At 45.5% G+C, this 20,427-nt stretch overlaps 1 protein-coding gene across 3 annotated transcripts in view; it reads left to right on the plus strand.

The window, feature by feature from the left end:
• Positions 1-5,127: 5,127 nt before the first annotated feature.
• LOC110493251 (extracellular sulfatase Sulf-2) overlaps positions 5,128-20,427 on the plus strand; it is a 73,971-nt gene continuing 58,671 nt past the window's right edge. For 2 of the 3 annotated variants that reach the window (XM_036950617.1, XM_036950618.1), the window contains exon 1: positions 5,130-5,729. The gene's annotated coding sequence lies outside the window, so the exon portion shown is untranslated. Of the gene's footprint in view, positions 5,730-20,427 lie in introns of all 3 variants that reach the window. The other variant, XM_036950620.1, reaches the window with a different exon arrangement.

The raw sequence follows: 20,427 nt of genomic DNA on the forward strand, positions 1-20,427 counted from the left end.
TGCCTCATATGTTGTCTAGAAGTGGGCCATCTCTGGAGCCTACCTTATATGTTGCCTCATACTCAACCATCTCTGGAGCCTGTCTTACACCCTGTCTAGTACTGGGCCATTGCTGGAGCCTGCCTTACACCCTGTCTAGTACTGGGCCATCTCTGGAGCCTGCCTCACACCCTGTCTAGTACTGGGCCATCTCTGGAGCCTGCCTCACACCCTGTCTAGTACTGGGCCATCTCTGGAGTCTGTCTTACACCCTGCCTAGTACTTGGCCTTGTCTGGAGCCTGCCTCACACCTTGCCTAGTACTGGGCTATCTCTGGAGCATGCCTCATACGTTGCCTCGTACTCAACCATCTCTGGAGCCTGTCTGACACTCTGTCTAGTACTGGGCCATCACTGGAGCCTGCCTTACACCCTGCCTAGTACTGGGCCATCGCTGGAGTCTGCCTTACACCCTGCCTAGTACTGGGCCATCTCTGGAGCCTGCCTCATGTGTTGCCTAGTACTGGGCCATCGCTGGAGCCTGCCTTACACCCTGTCTAGTACTTGGCCATCTCTGGAGCCTGTCTTTCACCATGCCTGGTACTGGGCTATCTCTGGAGCCATTCTGGGCTTCCCTAACCCTGCCCGGACACAACACTGTGTGTGTGTGTGTGTGTGTGTGTGTGTGTGTGTGTGTGTGTGTGTGTGTGTGTGTGTGTGTGTGTGTGTGTGTGTGTGTGTGTGTGTGTGTGTGTGTGTGTGTGTGTGTGTTTGTGTGTGTGTGTGTGTGTGTGCGTGCGTGCGTGCGTGTTTGTGTGTGTATGTGTCTGTGTGTGAGTGAGTCTGTGCGTGCCTGCGTGCGTGTGTGTTTGTGTACTTAACTGTACGAGTATTTGGAGCAGGGTTGAGTATAGCCTAAACATGTTTGTGAATGGCTGTATGTACAGGAACTTTCCATTTACAGAACAACTTGACACATTCCGTAATGAACTCGCCTGTTTAAAAACTGATTACATGAGTATTTATATTGAAGACAATGGGTTTCCTTGTTTGACAAACCTACAGGCACCACCCGCTTAGTATGTGTGGCAGATATTACAGAAAATGTGGTATATTATATATGCAAATGGTAAGACGTCAAAGGGGTTTAGTTAATTAGCAAGAGATGTGTGCATGGCTTTCCCCACAGAGGCTTATTTTACTCTGGAGTGCATGTCTCTGCAGGGGGCCCCACTTTGATCTGTAGATCCCACGGTCTGAAGGAACACTGCTCCTACCAGCAGCACTGACAGACAGATGGGAGTGAGGAGGATACGGGGCACAGGAAGGGTGTTTGTTCTGATGTATCCTCCTGTACTGATTAATGTGCAGCAGCTTTGTAATGAGAGGATACTGTGTTACGCCACTGATGAATAAAATGTGATCCTTCTTCAAGGTAATCTTCCGCTTCTCAGATTTCCAAAACCGACCTCTCACATTGTCATTTTAGGAACTGTTGATGATACTGATGTGGACACATGGTCGTCATGCTCCAGACTGCGCTAACACTTCCTCCTGTTGACATGGTAGTCCAGACATGAGATGGAGGAGGGGACATTGGTGAGGACCTCCCTCTTTCTCTTCTTTTCTGTCTGTCTGTCTATCTCTGTCTGTCTGTCCCATTGTTTCCTTTCTCCCACATTGCAGATCATGTATATATGGAGAGGTGGGCGCTCATTAATTAATTATTACAGTACTGTGGGGCATAGAGCCAATTGCTTGAAATAAATGGTTGTTCATAAAATATTTATGGTCATAATGGGAGATGTGATGTGAGGACAAATAAATAAGTCGAGAATACATTAGACATGACAAGATGATGAGTGATATTCATCATCACTGGGGCCCTAATGACCCTTGGATGTTCGGCTAAATCATTGCCTTGCATTCAGATGGCATCTATGGAAAATGGGTGTACTACTAATATATTGCGTGCCCAACAGCTAAATGTGCCCATTAGCATAAGTCCCCCATACACACTGGTGAATATGTACCAAATGGTACCCTGGACGCTAGTCCAAGTGGCTGTGTGTTGTGTGTTCAGAATACTGTAGCACTTTCAGTAATGGCCACAGGGTGATATAGTGTGATTTATATGCAGGGCCATGAGTCAGACCAGTGGAGTATGGTGATGGGCCAATAGTGGGTTAAAGCCAAATGCCTAGAGATTACTATTGGCTATATACATACTAGGAGTAGCCTATAAGCTATGTTGAGGGTTCTGCAACGCTGTACTCATCCCCAATGTCATTCAAGCCTCTGTGGCTGAGTCTCCACATTCAGAGCACCTCCATTCACATCCTCTGTGATGGCTCACTCTCTCCCTGAGTAGTCATGGTGATCAAGGGGTGTCTCAATGCTAGGGCGTGCTGATGGATAGACACCCGTATTCAGCCATGGATTTCTCTTTTTGAAGAGGGTGGGAGGAGTGGAGGGCTGGGGGAGGACTGGAAGAGGGGCTCAGCTCACCCTTGAACCAAAAAAACAGAGAGAATAGAAAGAGGAGTGCTTTCAGAGATAGAGAGGGGTCAGTCTCATTTGCACAAAGTCCTCCCGCTTCACAAACACAGCTGACACAGGATATTTTTATCAGTGAGCCTCGCACTGTGCAAAATAATATATTCATTTGTAACTGGGACTGCGAGCCAAGGACAATAGCCTAGCAGGGCGCAACATAGATGTCTGTTTGGAGTATTAGAGGAAAGATCATTCTTTCTTATTTATTTGCTGGCCCAACAACCTCACCCAAAGGGGCTAACATGGCTCTCAGCTTGAAGCCCACTGAAGCACAAAATGTAAGGCAAAACAACAAGTTTCCCAAGGTTGCTGCATCCAGCTTGGGCTCTCTGTGGAGTTCAAGGCTGGACTCTTTCCTGCCTGTAGCTGCACAGTTTTCTAATGTACTTAGAAACTTTGATGTACATAGCATACTGTACACTTTTGTAATACTAAATCTAAATCTCTCTATACTGATCATCTACTCTAGATGAATAGTCGTCCAAATACCACTGAATCAATTTCCACTTATTAATAGTTAATTAGCTTGTTAATAAAACAGCATCATTATCCATAGTGTTAGTATATTTTAAAAAAAATATCTGAATCAGCAATCATGGTAGATGAGAGAAGAGCACCCATCAGGTCATTAAACCTGCAGGGTTAGACTGACTTTATGACATAACCTTCCACAGGATGTCTGCTACTTATCTAATTCATCTATTGTCAATATCTCAGCCGTTTTCAACCCAATCTAATAATTATCTTATAGATCTTCCCAGAAATATGAGGCAATAGCAGTATCTAAAATGGATTTTTGCAATAACAAACTTCAATCTCTCACCTATCAGTCACCATAAAACCTAAACGAGGAACGTAGATGACAAACGGGTAGTAGGATGTCAGAGTGAGGATGAGATTAGGTGGTAATAGAGTCAGACGTCAGTGCCACGATGACACAGCTGAAGTGTATGAATAAACCATATCATAAAGTGGTGTCATGGGCTCAAGTGTTGGCATGTCATCTCTGCTCAGGAAAAACACGTTTGTCTCTGGGAACTCATCCTAATCCAGCTTTTTTATGTTCACTGGATCACTGGAATGTGGTTTATATTAGGAGCTTGACTTGGGTCAGAAATACACTCAGAGATCAGTTTATAACAGTATGTGTTGTTATGAGTCGTGTCAAACTTTAGTCAATCAGACAATAGCTTCAGACTGTTCTTGGGGACAGACAATGTTCAGGAGGATTGTGACAAGGCTGATCATTTACCAACAATGTAAAACTCAAGGTTTCAAGGTTCTTCTGTGCTGTAAGGAAGGTCATCACATAGAAGTATAATTTAATGTTTTTGAGGCAGCATGATATTATCTTTGCAGCAAGGGAATATGCTTGCCTGATAAACTGACAGATAGATGAAATATTGCAGGCGTTACAATTGAATCGATTGTGAGTGGCTCAAAATTAATCTCCCTCTCTGATTTCCATGAGCAGTATAGAAATACAGAACTAGATAAGGGAGTTATTGATTGGATGGGTGAGAGGAGAGGAAGAGGGGGGAGTGCGAAAGGAGGAGAGGGAGAGGAGGGTTTCCATCTATAATCTGTGGTGCTGCGGATGCATCTAAATAACCTGCAGAAAATAATAAACAGAAGCATTAATCACCAGGGAGACCAGAAGACAGTGATGGATTCCTCCTCCAGCCCCATCTCATCCCTTCCTGAGGAGAGATGGGAAGTGACACTGGCACTTATGAGAAATATTTGCTGCTGCATCGAACACATACAAACAAATGCAGGTTAGTGTTTTTTGTCATGAATCTTGTTCTGGAGGCAGCTTTGCAGAGTGGTCACTAGCTGGCACAGCTACAAAGTAATAAAATCTGATTTTAAACTTAACCTTAACCCTAAACCACACTGCTAACACTAATGACTAACCCGAACCTTAAATGAAGACCAAAAAGCTATTTTCATGATTTGCTGTTTTTGTTTTTTGTGAATTTTTACAATATAGCCAATTTGGACTTTGCCGTTAGTGATTGCTCAGTTCTGCCTCCAGGACAAGACTAATGACAATAAATGTCAACCTGCTATACAAACAAGAAAATGAAAGCATTGGCTACATTACGATGGATACTGTATTTAGGGATGTGTATGGGAAATTGTGCTCTGTTTTACTCTGACAGTGTGTTTGTGCTTATTTGTGGAAGTGTGTGCATGTGTGTGTGTGTCTGCATTCATGTGTGTATGGTGTGTGGGCGTGGTGTTGGGTGGGTGTGCATGCGTTTGTACTTGAATGCATATTCCTCTCTTCAGGTTGTTGGTGCTGTTCCTCTAAACGGGCGTGGCCATGCCAGCGAGCCTATTAGAGGTGCCAGGCTAATAAATATAGTGTGTATGCCAAACTCTCCCTCTCCCTCTCCTCTCCTCTCCCGCCCTCCAGCATTAAGATTGATCCCTGGTTCCCTCCCCTTCCTTTCTCTCTCGCTTCTCCCTGGCCCTGCCTTTATGAGTCTGTGAATAGGTAAAGCGCAGAGGCTCCAACAGATGGCTAGATCTGCCCTGATTCACTCACACACACCACAGCCACATGAATGAGAGTCGAGCGAGAGAAAGAGAGAGAAAGAGACAGGGAGAAAATGAGGGTGAAATTGACAAGTATAAAGAGATATGAAGAAAGGAGTGGGAGAAAAAGAGAAGGGGATAGAGAAAGAGGGGGAGACCGACCGTGAGGACCACGAGGAGAAAGAGAGATGGAGAAACAGAGGGAGTTTCAGTGTGTTGGAGAAAAAGAGAGCTAGAGCATTTCAGGAGTGTGTGTGAGTGAATGTTAAAGAGTGCAAGATAATTATGTGATAGAGAGGGAAAGGGAGACAGAGACTCTGTGAAAAGGGGAGTGAGGAAAAAATGAATTGCAGATTGAGGGACCTTCTCTCCTTCTCCCTCCCTCTTTTATCTATCTCATCTGAAACCACGCCTCCCTCCTTTCACTTGTGTGTGCATCTATAACAGTAGGCTTTCAACGTCGGGCTATGTGGGGGTTAGACTCTCAGACTGCCAGCAGAGCGGACACTAGGGCACAGGACAGGAGTGTGTCCAGGACTGGTCAGAGCAGGTGTGTGTGTGAACCGACGGACGGAGCTTTGTGTGTATCCTACGTGTGTCGGCTCACTCGCTCCAACCAGGGACATCGCTGCTGAGGAACACAGCTGGGAGGTATAGTACTGTAGCTTTGCTCTACTTTACACTTCACTGCTCTTCTCTATTGGACTCGCCTCCATGAGATTTACTGTCACCACCACCATCATCATCATCATCTCCTCTGCTTATTGGAGGAGGACGGAATACTCACAAGCAGGTGGCATTGAACTCCTTCACAAAGTATCTGACTTTGCATTGGGCTGTTGTGGAATTTGAGCCAGGAGAGATTGACATGCATATTGTTATTGTTAGATCTCTGTGAACATTTAATGGCCAGCCTTGCTGCCCTGTTCTGGGCCAATTGCAATTTTCCTAAGCCCCTCTTTGTGGCACCTGACCACACAACGGGACAGTAGTCCAGGTGCAACAGAACTAGGGCCTGTTAAGAAAGCAGAACAACGCTTTATTATAAACAGACCTCTCCCCATCTTAGCTCCTGTTGTATCAATATGTTTTGGCCATGACAGTTTACAATTCAAGGGTCTCCTCAACTTGCTCAATTTCCACGTTATTAATTACATGATTTAGTTGAGGTTTAGGGTTTAGTGAAATATTTGTCCCAAATACGATGTTTTTAGTTTTAGAAATATGAGGACTAACTTGTTTCTTGCCACCCATTCTGAAACTGACTGCAGCTCTTTGTTAAGTGTTGCAGTGATTTCACTTGCTGTGGTAGCTGACGTGTGTAGTGTTGATCCATCAGCATGCATAGACACACAGGCTTTACTCAGAGCCAGCGGCTGGTCATTAGTAAAGATTTTTAAAAGTAATAAACCTAGACAGCTGCCCTGGGGAATGCTTGACTACCTGGATTATGTTGGAGAGGAGTCAATTTAATAACACCCTCTGTGGTCTGTTAGACAGGTAACTCTTGATCCACAATATAGCTGTGGATGTAAAGCCATAACACATACAGTACCAGTCAAAAGTTTGGACACACCTACTCATTCCAAGGGTTTTCTTTATTTTACTATTTTCTACATTGTAGAATAATAGTGAAGACATCAAAACTAGGAAATAACACATATGGAATCATGTAGAAACCAAAACAGTGTTAAACAAATCAAAATATGTTTTAAATTTGAGATTCTTCAAAGTAGCAACCCTTTGCTTTGATGACAGCTTTGCACACTCTTGGCATTCTCCCAACCAGCTTCATGAGGTAGTTACCTGGAATGCATTTCAATTAACAGGTGTGCCTTGTTAAAAGTTAATTTGTGGAATTTCTGTCCTTCTTAATGCGTTTGAGTTGTATTGTGACAAGGTAGGGGTGGTATACAGAAGATAGCCCTATTTGGTAAAAGACCAAGTCAATATTATTGCAAGAACAACTCAAATAAACAAAGAGAAACGACAGTCCATGATTACTTTAAGACATGAAGGTCAGTTAATACGGAAAATGTCAAGAACTTTGAAAGCTTCTTCAAGTGCAGTCGCTAAAACTATCAAGCGCCATTATGAAACTGGCTCTCTTGAGGACCACCACAGGAAAGGACCGCCACCCAGAGTTACCTCTGCTGCAGAGGATAAGTTCATTAGAGTTACCAGCCTCAGAAATTACAGCCCAAATAGATGCTTCACAGAGTTCAAGTAACAGAAATCTCAACATCAACTGTTCAGAGGAGACTGTGTGAATCAGGCCTCCATGGGCGAATTTCTGCAAAGAAACCACCACTAAAGGACACCAATAAGAAGAAGAGACTTGCTTAGGCCAAGAAACATGAGCAATGGACAAGTGGAAATCTGTCCTTTGGTCTGATGAGTCCAAATTTGAGATTTTGGGTTCCAACCACCGTGTCTTGGTGAGACGCAGAGTAGGTGAATGGATTTATGATTCCCACCGTGAAGCATGGACGAGGAGGTGTGATTGTGTGGGGGTGCTTTGCTGGTGACACTGTAGGTGATTTATTTAGAATTCACACTTAATCAGCATGGCTACCACAGCATTCTGCAGCGATACGCCATCCCATCTGGTTTGCGCCTTGTTGGACTATCATTTGTTTTTCAACAGAACAATGACCCAACACACCTCCAGGCTGTGTAAGGGCTATTTGACCAAGAAGGAGAGTGATGGAGTGCTGGATCAGATTAACTGTTCTCCACAATCACCCAACCTCAACCCAATTGAGATAGTTTGCGATGAGTTGGACTGCAGAGTGAAGGATAAGCAGCCAACAAGTGCTCAGCATATGTGGGAACTCTTTCAAGCTGGTTGAGAGAATGCCAAGAGTGTGCAAAGCTGTCATGAAGGAAAGGGTGGCTACTTTGAAGAATCTCAAATATGAAATATATTTTAATTTGATGAACACTTTTTTGGTTACTACATGATTCCATGTGTTATTTCATCGTTTTGATGTCTTCACTATTAAAACAATGTAGAAATAGGTAAAAAATAAAGAAAAACTTGAACTTGAATGAGGTGTTTCCAAACTTTTGACTGGTACTGTACGTTTTTCCAGCAGCAGATTATTATCGATAATGTCAAAAGCTGCACTTAAGTCTAACAAAACAGCTCTCACAATCTTTGTATTATACATTTCTCTCAGCCAGTCATCAGTCATTTGTGTAAGTGCTTTACACATTGAATGCCCTTCCCTATAAGCGTGCTGAAAATCTGTTGTTAATTTGTTTACAGTGAAATTGCATTGTATATTGTCAAACACATTTTTTTATCCAAAAGTTTACTAAGGGTTGGTAACAGGCTTATTGGTCGGCTGTTTGAGCCAGTAATGGGTGCTTTGCTATTCTTGGGAAGCGGAATTACTTTGCTTCCCTCCAGGCCTGAGGACACACACTTTCCTGTACACTTAGATTGAAGAGATGGCAAATAGGAGTGGCAATATCGTCCGCTATCATCCTCAGTCATTTTCCATCCAAATGTTCAGATTCAGGTGGCTGGTCATTGTTGATAGACACCAATAATTGTTTCACCTCTTCCACACTCACTTTACAGAATTCAAAATGACAACGTTTGTCTTTCATAATTTGGTCAGTTATGCATGGATTTGTTGGTTCAGAATTTGTTGTTGGCATGTCATGCTGTTGGCATGCCTAAGTTTGCTAATCTTGCAAATGAAAAAAATAATTAAAGTCGTTTTGTGATGCCATCTGATTCAATGAATGATGGAGCTGAGTTTTGCCTTTTGCCCAAAATGTAATTTAACGTGCTCCAAAGCTTTTTTTACCATCATTCTTTAAATAATGTATCTTTGTTTCACAGTACAGTTTCTTTTTTTTTGTTAAGTTGAGTAACATGATTTCTCAATTTGCAGAACATTTGACAATCGGCTGTGCAGCCAGACTTATTTGCCATTCATCTTGCCTCATCCCTCTCAACTGCACAATTTTTAAATTCCTCATCAATCCATGGGGATTTAACAGTTTTTACAGTCATTCTCTTAATAGTGCTTGCTTATTGGTAACTGGAATAAGCAATTTCATAAATGTGTCAAGTGCAGTGTCTGGTTGCTCCTCATTACACATCACAGACCAGCAAATATTATTTACATCTTCAACATAGGAATCATTGGCACAAACCCATCGTTTCTGGACCAGACAGGACTGGCAAAAAGTCCTCTTCACTGACGAGTCGCGGTTTTGTCTCACCAGGGGTGATGGTTGGATTCGAGTCTATCGTAGGAATGAGGAATTTAAGGAATGAGCGTTACAACCAGGCCTGTACTCTGGAGCAGGATCGATTTGGAGGTGGAGGGTCCGTCGTGGTCTGGGGCGGTGTGTCATAGCATCATCGGACTGAGCTTGTTGTCATTGCAGGCAATCTCAACTCTGTGTGTTACAGGGAAGATATCCTCGTCCCTCATGTGGTACCCTTCCTGCAGGATCATTCTGACATGACCCTCCAGCATGACAATGCCACCAGCTATACTTCTCATTCAGTGCGTGATTTCCTACAAGACAGGAATGTCAGTGTTCTGCCATGGCCAGCGAAGAGCCCGGATCTCAATCCCACTGAGCACGTCTGGGCCCTGTTGGATCGGAGGGTGAGGGCTAGGGCCATTCCCCCCCCAGAAATGTCTGTGAACTTGCAGGTGCCTTGGTGGAGGTGTGGGGTAACATCTCACAGCAAAAAATGTGGTGCAGTCCATGAGGAGGAGATGCATGGCAGTACTTAATGTAGCTGGTGGCCACACCAGATACTGACTGTTAATTTTTATTTTGACCCCCCCTTTGTTCAGGGAAATATTATTCAATTTCTGTTAGTCACATGTCTGTGGAACTTGTTCAGTTTATGTCTCAGTTGTTGAATCTTGTTATGTTCATACAAATATTTACACATGTTAAGTTAAATAAATGCAGTTGATAGTGAGAGGACGTTTATTTTTTGCTGAGTTTATATTAGGCCCAGTGTAACGAATCTTGTCTGAGGAAGAGTAAGAAGGATCGGACCAATATGCAGCGTGGTAAATGTCCGTCATAATTTATTGACTGAACGCACAAAACAAAATAATAAAGTGAAATGGAAGAAACAAAACAGTTCTGTAAGGTGACATACACTAAACAGAAAACAACCACCCACAAACAAGAGTGGGAAAACAGGCTACCTAAGTATGGTTCTCAATCAGAGACAACGATTGACAGCTGCCTCTGATTGGGAACCATACCAGGCCAAACACATAGAAATACCAAACATGGAACAAAAACATTGAATGCCCACCCCAACTCACGCCCTGACCAACCTAAAATAGAAACATACAAAAGGAACTAAGGTCAGGATGTGACAGTACCCTCCCCAAAAGGTTCGGACTCCGGCGGCAAAACCTAACCCCATAGGGGAGGGTGTGGGTGGGCATCTGTCCGCGGTGGCGGCTCTGGCGCGGGACGTGGACCCCACTCCACCATAGTCTTGGCCCACTTAATTGGCCGTTGGAGCCGACCTCGGACTCGGGACCCTTGCAGCGGGCTGCGAATAGATCGGAGATTCCGGCAACGCCGGACAGGCGGGAGGCTCCGGCGGCGCCGGCGTGAAGGGCGACTCCAGCAGCGCCGTAGTGAAGGGCGACTCCTGCAGCGCCGGGGTGAAGGGCGACTCCAGCAGCGCCGTAGTGAAGGGCGACTCCTGCAGCGCCGTAGTGAAGGGCGACTCCAGCAGCACCGTAGTGAAGGGCGACTCCTGCAGCGCCGTAGTGAAGGGCGACTCCTGCAGCGCCGTAGTGAAGGGCGACTCCAGCAGCACCGTAGTGAAGGGCGACTCCTGCAGCGCCGTAGTGAAGGGCGACTCCTGCGGCGCCGTAGTGAAGGGCGACTCCTGCAGCGCCGTAGTGAAGGGCGACTCCAGCAGCCCCGTAGTGAAGGGCGACTCCTGCAGCGCCATAGTGAAGGGCGACTCCAGCAGCGCCGTAGTGAAGGGCGACTCCTGCAGCGCCGTAGTGAAGGGCGACTCCTGCAGCGCCGTAGTGAAGGGCGACTCCAGCAGCCCCGTAGTGAAGGGCGACTCCTGCAGCGCCGTAGTGAAGGGCGACTCCAGCAGCGCCGTAGTGAAGGGCGACTCCAGCAGCCCCGTAGTGAAGGGCGACTCCGGCAGCGCCGTAGTGAAGGGCGACTCCTGCAGCGCCGTAGTGAAGGGCGACTCCAGCAGCGCCGTAGTGAAGGGCGACTCCTGCAGCGCCGTAGTGAAGGGCGACTCCTGCAGCGCCGTAGTGAAGGGCGACTCCAGCAGCCCCGTAGTGAAGGGCGACTCCTGCAGCGCCGTAGTGAAGGGCGACTCCAGCAGCGCCGTAGTGAAGGGCGACTCCTGCAGCGCCGTAGTGAAGGGCGACTCCTGCAGCGCCGTAGTGAAGGGCGACTCCTGCAGCGCCGGGGTGAAGGGCGACTCCGGCAGTGCCGAAGTGAAGGGCACCTCTGGCAGCTCGTGACTGACGGACGGCTCTGGCAGCTCCTGAATGACGGGCTGCTCTGGCAGCGCTGGACAGAAAGGAGACTCTGGCAGCGCTGGACAGGAGGGAGACTCTGGCAGCGCTGGACAGGAGGGAGACCCTGGAAGCGCTGGACAGGAGGGAGCACCTGGAGGGAGGAGACGGAGAGACAGCTTGGTGCGTGGGGTTGCCACAGGAGGCCTGGTGCGTGGAGGACGCACCGGATGGACCGGACCGTGGAGGCGCACTGGAGGTCTCAAGCATCGAGCCTGCACAACCTGTCCTGGCTGGATACTCCCCGTAGCCCGGCAGGTGCGGCTGGGTGGAACAGACCGCACTGGGCTGTGCTGGCAAGCCGGGGACACCGTGCGTAGGGCTGGTGCCATATACCCCGGGCCGAGGAGACGCACTGGAGACCAAATGTGCTGAGCCGGCCTCATTTCTCCTGGCTCGATGCCCAATCTAGCCCGGCCGATACGAGGCGCTGCGATGTAGCGCACCGGGCTATGCCTGCGCACTGGGGACACCGTGCGCCTCACGGCATAACACGGTGCCTGCCCTGTCCACCTGTCGCCACGGTAAGCACGGGGAGTTGGCTCAGGTCTCCTACCTGACTTAGCCACACTCCCCGTGTGCCCCTCCCCAAGAAAGTTTTGGGGCTGCCTCTCGTCCCTGTTGCGCTGCCGTGCTAACTCCTCATAATGCCGCCGCTCTGCTTTGGCTGCCTCCAGCTCTTCCCGGGGGCGGCGATATTCCCCAGCCTGTGCCCAGAGTCCCCTACCGTCCAAAATCTCCTCCCATGTCCAGGAGTTCAGAACCCTCTGCTCCTGGTTACCACGCTGCTTGGTCCGGTTGTGGTGGGTGGTTCTGTAACGAATCTCCTCTTCGTCTGAGGAAGAGTAAGAAGGATCGGACCAATATGCAGCGTGGTAAGTGTCTGTCATAATTTATTACAAACATACAAAAGGAACTAAGGTCAGGACGTGACACCCAGCCTTTGGAACTTTGGTTTTCCTAGATATGGCTACTGTATTATGATCACTACATCTGATGGATTTGTATACTGCTTTAGAGCAGATTTCTGCAGCATTAGTAAATATGTGATCAATACATGGTAGGTTGACTGATAACCTGAACCAGGTTGCAGGCCCTAGTTACAGTTTGAAGCTTTTTCTTGAGTGGGCAGCTTGATAAAAGCCAGTCAGTATTTAAGGTCACCCAGAAAATATACTTCTCTGTTGATATCACATATATTATTGCCCAAATACTTACAATTAGCATTCTGTAGCAGCTTCCCACAAGAATGTGCTTTAGGTGAGGCAGATAAAACTGTAGCCATATTACTTCAGCGTTTGACATGATATCCTCACTAAGCTTTACAGGAATATGACTCTGGAAATATATGTCAACAACACCATTGGTATTCCTGTCTCTTCTGAAGATGTTGAAACCATGTATTGCTAGCACTGTATCATCAAAGTTATGAATTATTTAAGTGAGTTTCAGAGATAATGAATATATATGAATGTTATCTGTTACTAGAATGTTATCGATTTCATGAACCTTATTTCTTAGACTACATATGTTAATGTGGTCTATTTTTAGAACTTTTCTGGTGTGCTTTATTGCTTTAATGGGAGGCTTATGAGAGGTAGACACGACAGTTATATTTACGTTTGAGCTGATGTGCATGGTGAGCTTCACACAGTGGATATCCTACTACGGAAAACCTCCTCAGTGCTAACAGCATTACTCCGATTCATAGGCGCATGATTAATGTATACAACAGCTGTAGGATTGACAGATGCATTCAGAGGAGTTAGAGGGACATGAATTAGGTTACTTACGTTATGACTGCCAATGCCCCTGGGATAATGTACATTTGCAGCAGCACTATGACAACTCAGCGACACGATGGTAGGGATTATCTGAGCAGGGCTTGGGTCACTGATAAATCATTGTCTCAGCACAGCCCATTAGGCATGTAGCTTTATAATAAGCATTATTACAGTAAGTCACTGTATCATGTTAGTGGGCGACTTGAGATGCCAATACTGTGCCTATTAACACAGGAGTTTGGTTCTTTTATAAATAGGGCACTGATTTTTACAGATTATTCCGAAAGTTTACGATTTCCCCCTAGGTTTATCAAGAAAGGAGTTAAGAGATTCTTCCATCTTGACTCCACTCATATGTGTTCTTGATGTGGTTTCTGTTCTTTTGGATTACCGTATTGGTTAGGTCCTCTCTCTGATATTTCACATTCTTTTGGTTTTCCTGTTGGTCTTCGCATTGTCATAATATATGAGAAAATACTGTATTATTTAATATTGTGTTTATATCAGGTGTATACATTGTTAAAGAACAGTGAAATGTGTTCTTTGTTGAATGTACATGCACAACAATTGTTCTTTCGAAAATAGATCCACTACAGAGAAGAAACAGCTCTCTTGTCATGTCCCAGGCAGTAGGCTGGACTAGTTTAGATGTTCACATCAGTGTTTTGTCTGTGTCTTTATGGGTCAAAAGGATCAGGCGGTAGTGAGTGCTCTCTGAGTGCTGAGATAGAGAGTAGAACTGAGGCTGAAATATTAATGACTGAGACTGGTTTGGCTGTCTGGATGGCTAGCTGCTGCTACTGACTGGAGGGATGGAGAGCTGTTTGTTAGAGGTGGCAGAGATCTGTAGTTAAGATATTCATTATTTACTGAGCATTCTGCTGCTGGAGGCTGGAGCCAGCCCCCAGCTCAACTGGCCTCTTTTCTCTGGTAGACGGTGGACTGGAGGAGGCTGCTCCTGTTTAGTCAACCTGTCAGCTAGCCCCTAGGCATTACGCTGGTTCATACATGCACACACACACACACACACACACACACACACACACACACACACACACACACACACACAAACACACATTATACCTTGTATGCTCTTTCTGTCTTTGTCCGCACACACACTCTCAGCTCTAGGCTTAACTTTGAGACCTGTTAAGAGGCTGTCTGCTGTGGCTCAGTGGGAATACATTAAAGGGTTGCATGTGTAGTCTAAGTTTAAGAGGGAATGTGCTTACATGTGCTTGTAGAGCGTTTGGTTCGAAGCTATGCAAACATGCATGAGTGTAGAATGTTATATACTGTAGATACTGCATGTAGAGACTGTAGTATTGACAGTTGTTGACTTGAGTACAGGACACGTCTGGTGTCTCCCAGATAGGGGGAAGACATATTGGCAGGCCATTACACACTAACTACAGAGCCAGCCCACAGGAGTGACAGGAGACAGATATCAGTGACAGTGATAACACTCAAGGTGACATGCTTCTAGTGTGGCTGTTCACTTCACCTCCACTCTTCATTTGGCTATTTGGGCCAATTATAGACAGAGCTGAAGGTTGAAAGAGGAGACAAAATGATGCTGAAAGACTGAGATGTAAAGAGCATGATTAACATTGGAGGATGATTTGGATGATGGTGACTGTCTCTATTCTTTTTTAGCAATGAGTGAGGCCTGTAACTAGCCCTGTATCTAGTGCTCCTGTTCCTCTGAGTTCCCTGTTCATCAGTATGTATGAGCTATTGTGTGCTAGGCCCTGTAATGATAAGATATCTGGAGATCACTGTTTTAATCTCAGCCTGCAGCTCTACTCTTTAATGATAGTGGCTGAGAGGGCCTCTTTAATTAGGGTTTGAAGTGTCACTTTTCTGATGAACTGATGTCCCGAGAGAAGACTGTTTCTATATGTGTGTATGTGTGCTGTTTGTGTGGAGGCTTGTGCAATGTGATTCCAATCTGCCATCTATGTGAGCAATGCTGCAGTGTCTGTGTCCTGCAGAGAAATTTAATTACAGCCAACCAGTCAGCCCCAGAGTGGAGACTTAAGAGTCCTGCATCACTGGAGATAAATGAACACTGGACATATCTAACACCATTGTTGTCAGTAAGATTCAACCTTCGATTTCAAATAGATCACTGGTTTTGTGTTGTCCTCTGATCAATTTTGTCTGTCATGGTGTTGAATTACTTTTCAAATAAACTTTGTAGTTTCACTCATATTTTCAAGAGCAGAAATCTTTAAGTACTCATACCCTTCAGTCTGAGATGCTTTGGTTGAGGTCACAAGCATCCTTATCATTATAACAATTATTATCATGACCATCGTCATTTTACCCTCTGCATCCCTGCCATCCCCTTTTCAACAAAAACAATTTCTGCATCGGTCACCATCCCCTTCTGAGGCATTTCCCATGTTCCCCATTAGGACAGCAGGAGCAAACAAACACACACACCCCCCCCCCCCCCCCCCCCCCCCTCCCTCCTTCTCTCCTCCCTCCTGGACAACAGGGAGGGACAACAATGGAAGACAGGTCTTAGATAACAGTGGTGCTAAGTTGCCCACCGGTGCTCTGATTAAATGACTACAGTAGTGGTGCAGTGGTGGAATGGGAACAGACATTAAAGGCACCATGGTGAGCAACAGGGAGAAGAGAAGGAAGCCAATCATGTGTGGACAGTGATTGATGTTTCTGACGAGGCAATGAGTTCCTCATGTTCTCTCATCTTTTAAAATTAATCAACTTTTCTTTTGCTGCTTGAAGATACTGTAACATACCATGTGAAGGTTTTCATAATTGACAGAGTCCTCATCTACAACTCCATGTTATTATGACTGCAGAAAGTGAGGTAAATGATTAATGTGTTCTCGTAAAGATTCTGTGGCTCATCATTTAGATAGACAGCTTTAGCTTCAACACTTCTACATATCTATTTGGAAGCATTCTTGTAGGAGTAACACGATTGCAACCCCTGGCTATGGATCTGTCTTGATCATTCTGACTCTCTTTTCTTCCGTTTCTGTGTTCATCTTTTCATCATTCAGTTCCATTTCTTCCAATTTCCCCCCCCCTTCTTTCCTCTCTTTGTCTTCCAGTGTTGAGAGGGCCCCTGCCCTAGCGCTAGCCTCTCCTCTCCTTCCCTGTTCCTTCCTCTCCACTCAATCCCTGGTCCCCAGAGATAGAACAGCCAGTGTGGTGCCTAATAAGGTTTATGGAATTACAGATCTCTGGAATTGGATTTTCTCACTCCAATAAAGCATGGGGATTAGCGGTTTAGTGCTTGGTACATTAGGGCCTCAGTGACCTGTAATTGAACTGCTTTGGTCAAGGGACAGAAAGATGAATCCACCACCCAGGATTTCTGGAAAACCAGGGAATTTGTTGAAAGTTCCCTGAATTTTGCAACCCTATTTACGCCTCAGCCCTCTTTGATCTGCTTAGTTAACACATAAGATACATAGATACAGTGCATTCGGACAGTATTTAGACCCATTTTCCACGTTGTTACATTACAGCCGCACAATTGGCCCAGCGTCGTTAGGGTTTGGCCGGGGTAGGCCGGCATTGTAAATAAGAATTTGTTCTTAACTGACTTTCCTAGTTAAATAAAGGTTCAATAAAAAATAAAAAAATGTAAAACGTAAAAAACTTTTTTTTTTTAAATGTCCCTCATCAATCTACACACAATACCTCATAATGACTGGGAGATTAGTCAGGTTTGAGGGAAAGATGAACAGAGTAAAGTACAGAGAGATCCTTCATGAAAACCTGCTCCAGAGCACTCAGGACCTTAGACTGGGGCGAATGTTCACCTTCCAACAGGACAACGACCCTAAGCACACAGCCAAGAGAACGCAGGTGTGGTTTTGGGACAAGTCTCTGAATGTCCTTGAGTGGCCTGCCAGAGCCTGGACTTGAACCCGATCGAACATCTTTGGAGAGACCTGAAAATAGCAGTGCAGCGACGCTCCCCATCCAACCTGACAGAGCTTGAGAGGATCTGCCGAGAAGAATACAGGTGTGCCAAGCTTGCACCATCAGACCGAAGAAGACACAAGGCTGTAATCGCTGCTAAAGGTGCTTCAACAAAGTATTGAGTAAAAGATCTGAATACTTATGTAAATGTGATATTTATTTAGCAAAACATTTAAAAAAACAGTTTTTGCATTGACATTATGGGGTATTGTGTGTAGATTGATGAGAATTATTATTTTTTTAAGTCCATTTTAGATTAAGGCTGTAGCATTGCAAAAATTTGGAAAAAGTGAAGGGGTCTGAATACTTTTTGAATGCACTGTATATACAAAAGCATGTGGACACCCCTTCAAATTAGTGGATTTGGCTATTTCAGCCACACCCGTTGCTGACAGGTGTATACAATCGAGCACACAACCATGCAATCTCCATAGACAAACATTGGCAGTAGAATGGCCTCACTAAAGAGCTCAGTGACATTCAAAGTGGCACCATCATAGGATGCCATCTTTCCAATTAGTCAGTTAATCAAATTTCTGCCATGCTAGAGCTGCCCCGCTGTCAACCGTAAGTGTTATTATGAAGTGGAAACGTCTAGGAGCAACAATGGCTCAGCCACGAAGTGGTAGGCCACACAAGCTCACAGAACGGGGCTGAAGTGCGTTGCGCGTAAAAACCACCTGTCATCGGTTGCAACACTCACTACCGAGTTCCAAACTGCCTCTGGAAGCAATGTCAGCACAATACCTGTTCGTCGGGAGCTTCATGAATTGGGTTTTCATGGCCGAGCAGCCGCACACAAGCTTAAGAGGGGTGTAAAGCTCACCGCCACTGGACTCTGGAGCAGTTGAAACACGTTCTTGCTACCTGCCCCAATACATAGTGCCAACTGTAAACTTTGGTGGTGGAGGAATAATGGTCTGGGGCTGTTTTTCATGGCTCGGGATAGGCCCCTTAGTTCCAGTGAAAGGAAATCTTAACACTACAGCATACAATGACATTCTAGATGATTCTGTGCTTCCAACTTTGTGGCAACAGTTTGGGGAAGGCTCTTTCCTGTTTCAGCATGACAATGCCCCTGTGCACAAAGCGAGGTCCATACAGAAATGGTTTGACAAGATTCGTGTGGAAGAACTTGACTGGGCTGCACAGACCTCTGGCCTCTTGGCCTCAACCTCATTGAACACCTTTGGGATGAATTGGAATGCCGACTGTGAGCCAGGCGTAATCTCCCAACATCAGTATCCAACCTCTATAAAGCTCTTGTGGCTGAATGGAAGCAAGTCCCCGCAGCAATGTTCCAAGTGGAAAGCCTTCCCAGAAGAGTGGAGGTTGTTATCGTAGCAAAGGGGGGACCAACTCCATATTAATGCCCATCATATTGGAATGAGATGTTCAATGAGCAGGTGTCCACATACTTTTGTGGATATAGTGTACCTCTGCCTTTGAGGCCACAGCATATAGTCAATGAGTCAGACGCACAAATTTGGGCCGTCGGGCTCACTTTGGGTGATGATGTCTCATTTTTCAGCCATGGCAGAAAGAGAGAAAAGACAGAGAAAGCTGCCATTGCTGCACTGCTATCACACATGCTTCAACTCTAGGGACAAAGACCTTCAGGAAAATCATTATGAGAAATCGTCACTCCAAGTGAGCCCGGCCATCCCCCCCGGCTCATGGATTAATAGGGTGGCATACAGAATCTTGAGAGCTTTATGTCCTTTTGTCCCTCAGATAGACAGACTGACACAGGTGCTCTGCCTGTCCTCCCTTTGATGCCCCAGTGTGGCTGGCAGACCTGGCAGGGACCGAGAGCAGCAGAGGTCGGGTCACGGGCATGCCCTGGCATTGAACTCCATGGGTGCTCTACAGTAGGTGGTATTCTTAGAATATCATACGCCCCCTAACACACGCACAGGAACTCACATACACTCCCAAAATGCTACCCTTGCTCAGTGGCTCAATAGCGTAAAGCGTTATCTACTTTAGGACAACAGTATTATTTTCCTTAGAATGTTTGTTGAGTCATAATTATTGAGAGCTGTTGGTCAGAGTTCAATATGGAAAGTTTGGTGCAGTGTTCAGTCTCCACTCTTATGGAGATAGAGGTTGTTTTGGCAGAATGGTTGAGTGGTTTTTAATTTGTAATTTTATTTAACCTTAATTTAACCAGGTACTATAGTTGAGATCAAGTTCTCATTTACAACTGCGACTTGGCCAAGGTAAAGCAAAGCAGTGCGACACAAACAACAACACAGAGTTACACATGGAATAAACAAACATACAGTCAATAATTCAATAGAAAAAATCTATATACAGTGTGCGCAAATGAGGTAAGATATAAATAGGCCATAGTGGCGAAATAATTACAATATAGCAATTAAACACTGGAGTGATTGATGTGCAATAAACTCATGTGCAAGTAGAGATTCTGTTTTTGTTATTATTATTTTACCTTTATTTAACTAGGCAAGTCAGTTAAGAACCAATTCTTATTTTCAACAACAGCCTAGGAACAGTGGGTTAACTGCCTGTTCAGGGGTAGAACAACAGATGTTGTCAGCTCGGGGATTTGAACTTGCAACCTTTTGGTTACTAGTCCAACGCTCTAACCACTAGGCTACACTGCCGCCCCAAAGGCTACCCTGCCGCCCCAAAGGTGCAAAGGAGCAAAATAAACAAAGTAATTACCGGATGGGGATGAGGTAGTTGGATGGGCTATTTACAGATGGGCTATGTACAGGTGCAGTGATCTGTGAGCTGCTCTGACAGCTGGTGCTTAAAGTAGAGTAAGTGAGATATGAGTCTCCAGCTTCAGTGATTTTTGCTGTTTGTTCCGGTCATTGGCAGCAGAGAACTGGAAGGAAAGGCGGCCAAAGGAGGAATTGGCTTTGGGGGTGACCAGTGAAATATATCTGCTGGAGCGCGTGCTATGGGTGGGTGCTGCTATGGTGACCAGTGAGCTGAGATAAGGTGGGGCTTTACCTAGCAAAGACTTATAGATGACCTGGAGCCAGTGGGTTTGGCGACGAA

Source organism: Oncorhynchus mykiss, chromosome 17 (genome assembly GCF_013265735.2).
Source record: "Oncorhynchus mykiss isolate Arlee chromosome 17, USDA_OmykA_1.1, whole genome shotgun sequence".
In the NCBI taxonomy this organism is placed as follows: Eukaryota; Metazoa; Chordata; class Actinopteri; order Salmoniformes; family Salmonidae; genus Oncorhynchus; species Oncorhynchus mykiss.